This window comes from Palaemon carinicauda, unplaced genomic scaffold, assembly GCF_036898095.1.
Source record: "Palaemon carinicauda isolate YSFRI2023 unplaced genomic scaffold, ASM3689809v2 scaffold1600, whole genome shotgun sequence".
Taxonomy (NCBI): domain Eukaryota; kingdom Metazoa; phylum Arthropoda; class Malacostraca; order Decapoda; family Palaemonidae; genus Palaemon; species Palaemon carinicauda.
In genome coordinates, this window is record NW_027169149.1 from 11,653 (window position 1) to 20,487 (window position 8,835).

Here is an 8,835-nt window from a genome sequence, read left to right on the forward strand (position 1 = left end):
CATAGGCGTAAAATGTGCCTGGCCCAACTCACGCAAGCTGGACTCTGAGCCATATTGCAATCCAGTAAAACAACAATGAGAGGTAATTTCACTGTTAGCTCACCTGATAAAACTCGATCACAAAGCAGTTAATTCTTGTATAGAGCAAAAAATCACTTTGTCTTTTGAAGCAATCATGTGATTTTCGTTTTGGCAAGCAACACACAGATGCCACCTGACGACAAGCATTTCTAATCAAGCTTGTCACAAATGCAGATGATGCTACTCTCTTTGCATCAATACCATCTCTTGAATGTAGACCTCATTTTTTAAGGCTCGTGTACACTGGTCCTGATATATTTTCTGATGTTATTTTAATTATCTCTCATATATACTCTATTCATTATTTCTCTGCAATGAGCTGCTTTCCCTGTTTGAGCCCTCAAGCTTGTAACGTCCTGCTTTCCAAACTAGGGTTGTAGCTTAGCTAGTAATTGTAATAATACTAAAAATCCTCCATGTCACTCAGATACCCACGCACGTAAGAAATACTACGAGTGGCAGAAACGCGTTTGAAATGACCCTGTTTAAGTAAATCACTGGATTGTGGTGGCCTATTGGAAACGACCCTGCCTGGTGATCGCCAGACTGGGATTCGAGTCCCTCTCAAACTCGTTAGTTCCTTTCTTCGCTGTAAACTCACCATCCTTGCCAGAATGGGGTTTGAGTCCCACTCAAACCCGTTAGTTACTTTGGTCGCTGAAAACTCACCATAATTGGCAGACTGGGGTTTGAGTCCCGCTCAAACACATTACTTCTTTTGGTCGTTGCAACCTCACCAGCCTTGGCAGACTGAGGTTCTAGTTCCACTCAAACTCGTTAGCTCCTTTTGTCACTGCAACCTCGCCATCCTTGTGAACTAAGGATGGGGGCTTTGGGGGGGGGAGGCTATAGGTCTACCCGCTGTCATCAGAAGCCATTGCCTGGCCCTCCATGGTCCTAGCTTGGGTGGGGGCTTATACATTGTTCATATGTACATGGTCAGCCTTTAGGGGAGTACAGAAGCAGGAAGAAATTTCTTGTTTTATAATGAATTGGTAAATTATAAATCATTGTGAACTCATTAGATATTTGGATTTTGAAAATCAAAAATTATTTTTTTTCTTCTAATTTTCTAAGCTCAAGTATGAGAGAGAGAGAGAGAGAGAGAGAGAGAGAGAGAGAGAGAGAGAGTTATTTTTTCTTATTTTCAAAGTTCAAGTATTCGTCATTTTTTTCATGAGAGAGAGAGAGAGAGAGAGAGAGAGAGAGAGAGAGAGAGAGAGAGAGTTATTTTTTCTTATTTTCAAAGTTCAAGAATTCGTCATTTTTTTCATGAGAGAGAGAGAGAGAGAGAGAGAGAGAGAGAGACTCAGTTACCTTTACATTGTATCTCATAGAAATTAAAATATTTCTACAATATCATAAGCACTAATTTATTTTCATATCTCAGAAAAGAAACAAACTTACGTAAAATAGTTTAGGTTACCATTAAACTAGTTTTCTTTATTAAATGAAATCTCAAACAAAGAAAACGTAAGTTGTATAGAGATGGTCTATAAAGAAATCTTAGACGAACATTTCGAGAATAATAATACAAATATTTTTTTTTTTATTATTCTCTAATCTATTATATAAATATCTAATTTGATCAAATCTATTCATAATCAAGAAATTAAAAAAAAAATAATTGGTTTTGGTATTTATAGTGTGCATTAAGTATTCATAAAAAAATTGTATTATTTTACTGTATTACAGGGCAATGTAACCTAGGAAAAAAAATTCTTTTTCTTATAGATAAATGACCTCGAGTTTAATCTTATATCATTTTGAAATATCAATAACAATTACACTTTTCAATCAAAGCCATGAAAAAGTTCTGTGAATATATCTGAAAATTTTCTAGCATTTTATGCATTTTGGTCAGGCAATATGTTTGCACAAAAGATGAAATTGTATTTCAATTTTAAAGCAAAAAAAAAAAAAGAAAGAAAGAAAAAATCCATATTGATCAACTTATAAAAGGATTTTGACGTAGGAAAAATCTATTTTTGGGCTCGAGCCATGTTGTCCTGATGGAAGTTCCCTTCGGCAGCTTCCTACTGTATAATATTTGTGCGATTTATATTGCAAGAGAATTACCGTCAGGTATCTAGGGGTTCTAACCCTTGGAACGACTATCCGAAGATATCGTATATAATCAGGGACGTATCCTAAGATAACCATAGATATCTGCACCCCCAATAGACTTTACCCAGTCTAATCCACTAAGTGGAAGGATAAGCAAGAAGCCATTTGAACATACAAAACATCTGAGAGAGAAAACGCTAGCCGTCAGAGAAGAAATGACCTCATAAGTTAAAAGTCTATGATATTGAGCAAGGCAATGTCCATTTAATCCATTCAGTTTTTTTGGGCTCAGGCCATGTCGTCCTGATGGGAGTTCCTTCATTAGTAGCTTCCTAGGTTATATTCAACTACAGTGATATATCCCAGAGAATTTTACATAAGGTATCCAGAATTCTAACTCCTGGCGTGAATATCCCTGGCTTTCGCCTTTAGGGATATCGCATAATATCTGAGGACGTATTCTTGAGTAGCATCTCGAGTAGATAGGGTTAGGAACGAAGTGGTGAGGGTGAGAACGGGTGTAAGAAATGAGTTAGCGGCTAGAGTGGATATGAATGTGTTGAGGTGGTTTGGCCATGTTGAGAGAATGGAAAATGACTGTCTGCTAATGAAGGTGATGAATGCAAGAGTTGATGGGAGAAGTACAAGAGGAAGGCCAAGGTTTGGGTGGATGGATGGAATGAAGAAAGCTCTGGGTGATAGGAGGATAGATGTGAGAGAGGCAAGAGAGCGTAGCGAAATAGGAATGAATGGCGAGCGATTGTGACACAGTTCTGGTAGGCCCTGCTGCTTCCTCTGGTGCCTTAGATGACCGCGGAGGTAGCAGCAGTAGGGGATTCAGCATTATGAAGCTTCATCTGTGGTGGATAATGTGGGAGGGTGGGCTGTGGCACCCTAGCAGTACCAGCTGAACTCAGTTGAGTCCCTTGTCAGGCTGGGAGGAAGGTAGGGAGTAGAGGTCCCCTTTTTGTTTTATTTCATTTGTTGATGTTGGCTACCCCCCAAAATTGGGGGAAGTGCCATGGTATATGTATGTATGTATTCTTGACACGCCACATAGTCCTAAGACTCACAAGGTAAAGGGGATAAATCATTCTACGATGATGATAAAGTCTCGTCTTCCGCAATAAATTGTCAAGAAATTCTTGATTATGTGATTTTCTACTCAGACTGGATTTGTGAAATTTGGCCGCTGCTGCGACTCCGTGCTGAGATGGAAGTTTCACCTTCATTAATCATTATGCAAAAAAATAATTAATACAAGAAATAAAATACACCATAGATAAATTAACCCCTCCTGTTGTATCACCCCACTACCTCACTTGAAGCAGAGCACACATTCTTGAAGACATTTTAAATAATGCTATTGGTCATAGCCATTTTAAAAGCTAGCTACCCACCTGCAGGACAATTCTAATTTGTTAACTACCCAGAGACATATTCACTCTACTGACGGCTCCTCGCTAACTATACCCTCGTCAAACTAGCGAACTCCGTTTGATGGTACACTTTCTGCGAAAAGTAATGGAAAAAAGTCAAATTTAAGATTGCAGTAAATTACTGTAATGTAAATGTTCATTTTGCTGGGAAAGCAAATCAAAGTAAAATTCAAGAGGCCTCATTGCTCCTTATTGAATTAGACTTATGAATCGGTTTCATAGCTAGGAACATAATTAAAAGTCCAGGTGTGTTTCTGCATACCTGGTAAATGCTCAGAATATATTCTATTCACAGGAACAAGACTATTTGAATCATCTGAATTGAGAGCTTACGATATTCAATAACAGTTTCTGTTTTAAATGTGCCGTCTTTCGTGAAATACACAGAAATATCTTTGATGTCATCTAGTGTTTATTGCCAGACAGTTTTTATGCCATCCACAGGAGGCTGTGTTTCACTGTGAGATGCTGGGTAACAGTTCTTGAAACAGTCTGAAGTAAAAGTTAAAGAGGTTGGTCAGCGAGATGGAAGAATGAACTGCGATAAAATACTGTACAAGGATATAAGGCCAGTGCCACTAAAGGCGAAGAAAATCTGCAAAGACCCTTATGTGTGAGGTACAATAAGGGCACTAGCCCCATAGGGAGACTATTACTGCACTTAATGAATACCAAGGTGTTGTTTATCTGATATGAGCTACTGTACCATAATTCTACTATCCCTCAGAACTGTTAAGTACCTATTCTAAAATTGAGAAATGTCTAAATCAGGGTATCTGAAAATTATACTCTTAAGAACAGCATAGAACTTGCCTTTTCTAGTGCAATGCATTAAACTGATACGTCTGTTGTTCTCCGTGTAGTGGAAAAAGAAGAAACGTACAGAAAAGGGCCGAACGCGATCAAGAGTCAGTTCCCCTGCCTTGCATAGTTTCTGTTTAATTAAGAGATCTCGAAGTTCTACGGTCCATTTGAATTATTAGCCATATTTGTTCTTGACGTAGAAGCCTGTCTTGGTTGGTAGATCATAGTAAAATAGTTCATATCAGATCTCGTTGTCAATCCAGCACCTTGCTATCGTGTATTTCACGAAAGACGGCACATTTAAAACAAACTGTTATTGAATATCGTAAGCTCTCAATTCAGATGATTCAAATAGTCTTGTTCCTGTTAATAAAATATATTCTTGGCAAGTGATAACTGGAGTTGGTAAGCTTAAGAAATTCGAGACTAAATAAGATGAAGTCAATGGGAAGGAAGGTAAAGTGAAAGATGAAATGCACAGCAGCTGGGGCCTTTAGTGCCTTCGACAGCTTGCCAACACAAGGAACATTCCAATTGGGACCCTCCAAAGAAGGCTCTTCCTGATGGTCCTATGTCCTGTATCTTTAGTTTATCGAAGCTTAAGAACGGTATTTGATATATGCCAGGAACATTTCACAAAAGAGTTCGAGTAATGTTACCATTTATCAGCCTAACACCATTCAACGAGTACCAGACAAAAATAGAGTGACATGTTTGTATTTATGAAATAATAAGTTTGAAAATCTAACCACAACAGTAAAATTCTCCTGTGAACAATCTTAAATTGCGTACGCACGAAGATGTGAAAGAAAAGGCCTTACGATAGTTTCCAGTTTAATCACTAAAATACAGTACTGAATATATAAATTCTATGAGTACAGCACAAGCAATCACACTTACTTAAAACTACCTTAGGAACATACACTAACTTCTCAGAGAAATAAGAACAACAGAAATGAGATACGGTAATGTACATCATTTACAAGTTTGTTTCTAGATCTAAATATAGTTAAAGGTGATGATGCACATGTTTGAAAAACAGATCAGTACCGTATTACAGTACTAAAATTCATTTCAGATAACTAGGATCTACAAAAGTACCCTTTCGGATACCCAGTTCCCATCATTAACGCTTGGTATTGGCTAAGCAAAGCTCATACGTGCATTGTATTTGTAAACTTGATTGAAAAAATCATGTTTAACGAGCGTTCGGAGATTTTAAACCAAAGAGTCAGAACTGAACAAGAATACCAAGGGTATTGAATGAAGGACACCAGCCTTCAATAGGGAAAAAATAACAGTAGATTCAAGAATATATATATATATATATATATATATATATATATATATATATATATATATATATATATATATATATATATATATATATATATATATATATACAGTATATATATATATATATATATATATATATATATATATATATATATATATATATGATCTGTAAATTGAACAAATAAAATAGGGAAAGCATCATAAATACACATTTATCATCTAAGTATAAATACATATACTGTATACAGTTATCATCTTAATAAATTTAACAAGTAATAAAATGTAAATAAAAAAAAAAAAAATAATTTAACGCATCTTCAAACCAAAAAGACGGGTTGCGGCAGAGTTCCACCTTGAGATCATTACAGTATTTACAAAGTCATCAATTAGCCGAAGACAACTAAAAATAACGCCCGAGATTATCGGATAATTCAATATCACATCAGATATCCAATAGGGGGGCACTCAGTAGAGCGCAGACCTCCGCTGAGACAGCTTATTTCTCGACCGTTTGCTCGACCTTGACCTTGACCTTACCATGTATCGATTGGCGTGGATTTTCATACACTCAAATATGAACCAAGTTTGAAGTCTCTGTGACAACGATGTCCAAATTTACGGCTGATTACAAGAATTGGACATTTTGCTTGACCGACAGTCAATCCCTGCAAGTTTCATTACTCTACGATTAAAATTGTGGCTAGGAAGCTGTTCACAAACACAAACAAACGCACAAAAATGGGTTGGGACATAACCTCCTTCCAACTTTGCTGGCGGAGGAAAAAACTCTATGGACAGAGGTGCTGTCTTTTCCACTAACTGGTTTATATCTATTCACTTTTGCCCAGATACTTCCAGTAAACTGGCTGTTATTCAAGTTAATAACTTTCTTATTGTTCCTTAACAACCCAGATGAAGTTAACTGATTGCACTCAAAATTGTCTGCCGGTCCTGATTTAGACACTCTGAAAGGGGATCTTATTTCTATGCACTAGTTCCATGTTTCAGAAAATGTCTCCATCATACAATTTCACAACCACCTTTGGCATCCTGATTTGCACTCTCTTACAGTTCACATAATCAAAATGGCTAAAGCTATAGTTTCTAAAGCTAACACTATACATTGGCAGTACCTGTCCTTACTTGAAATCTTACCTTCTCACATTCCAGGTGCTTCTTCAAACAGAAATTTTTTCAATCACAATTCAAGCAATCAATGACTCTCCATTTCCCTGCATTCTAAAGCTTCTGCCTCTCGACAGAAAGAGGCCTCAAGGTTTCTTTCGGTTTCCCTGTGGCCACTAATCCACTTTATCCTACAAATAGGAGTACAGTACATCATCGTGAGTTGGGTCGGCCACTGATTTTTTAAGAAGGTAGGTGTGGTAGTTCATGGGAGATAGATGGTAGAAGCCATCAGCTTGTCTGACTGTATAATGTCACTTATGACCTTTGCCTCAAGGATTGAGTGGGAATTGGGAATTGAAGGGGTAAGGTTTGTAGTTAGGAAAAATACAAATGATTTTCTAAAATTTCTTATTTGTTCCTATACTGTAAATATACTAAACAATGTCCTCCAAAAATTAGGAGACTCATCCTTAGGTAAGAAGCAGAGTGGATGGTTCTTTTCTTTCCTGGACGTGTCAAGGTGACTTAAAAAACTTCTCAGCAGCTAATCGTAGATATAAATGCTGTTAGTTCCTCCGCCAGTAAGTAACAGTTGCGGCTACTTCATCCTCCCAAGAGGAGAACAAGAAAAGGTAAAAAGGCCGGTCGTTCATCTTTCCTCGAGACTTAAACTGAACATGTTACCTTAGACAAGATGCATACAGTATTTGCCCAGTGTGGGAGCTTGGATGGCTAGGCAACTATTGAGCAGCCCCCACACAACCCAAGGAATGAAATCCAGGGATTTATGGGCAACGTCCTAAAAGCACCGAGGTGAAGAAGGTCTGAAACTTGCGGCAAAGACTGTATGAAACTCGCAGACACAATCTTTAATTCACAGATGTGGATGGATACTGACAAGACTAGCTGAGTTTTTCCCAAGTCTGTGTAACGTCTCCTTACCAAAAAGGAGCAAAAACCCAGTCCATCCATACTTGACATAATGGAAGAGCCACAAGAACTCTTACCCCTTTTAGCAGGAGGCACATGAGCTCAAGTGCATCACTAGATCCTACGTAGAAGATAGGAAAAAAGGACACCACTCAACTTAGGGACACTTAAAAGTGTCTCATAGGAGGGTCAATGTAGGTAGACAAAATATTCCACTCTTCCTGGATAACATGGGTACATTACAGGTACTTGATCTTTGGAGGGACTGTTACCGGCTACCAAGCTCAAGGACTGGCTGATCAAATCCTGGGACATGGCCACCAGGCGAGCGCTCTTACGCCCTTCTAAAGGAGGAGGAGGAGCGTGGCTTTCAAGTCAGCGTATACCTTTAACTTTCCTAGCATGGTGTGCTGTTTATCAGCGCAGTCCTGGAGGGACCAATAACCTGCTATCAGTTCCACAGATGTAGCTGTCACATAAGGGTTGAGATAGGCTATTGGAAATGTCACTGTCTGTCCTTCTGCTGGACGGTAGTTTGAGATCAACTCAAGCATGATTGTTCCTTGTAGTGTTTGCAACCTCACCGTCCTTGTGAACCACAGATACGGGGGTTTTGGTGGAGTCTATAGGTCTACCTGCTGAGTCATTAGTAACCATTGCCTGGCCCTCCGTGGTCCTAGCTTGGTCACAGCCGGGATAAAACTTCTAAAATACTGTGTAGTATTGAGCCTCATGATGGAGAAGGCCTGACTATTAGTTATTAATTGTAACTGCATACCTAGTATGCTGTTATTAGAATGAGACACTTAGGAATAATCGAAGGTGTAAATGCACTAAAAGGCCCTCAAGTCACTAAAAACATGCGGTCTTCCTCTCTGCAGGCTACGTAGCTAAGTTCCAACTGAAAGTATGGGTATAGCCCAGAGGAGAATGGACTTGTGCTCTGACCCTGAAAAAATTCGACACGTGAGACAAAACGTTTGTATTCTCGAAGGAAGAAATTTCACTTCAACAAATGCTCACCATTTATGGACTCCTGCTATTAAGCGAAAGCAATCAGAAAACACAAAATAAAACAAACACTTATCTT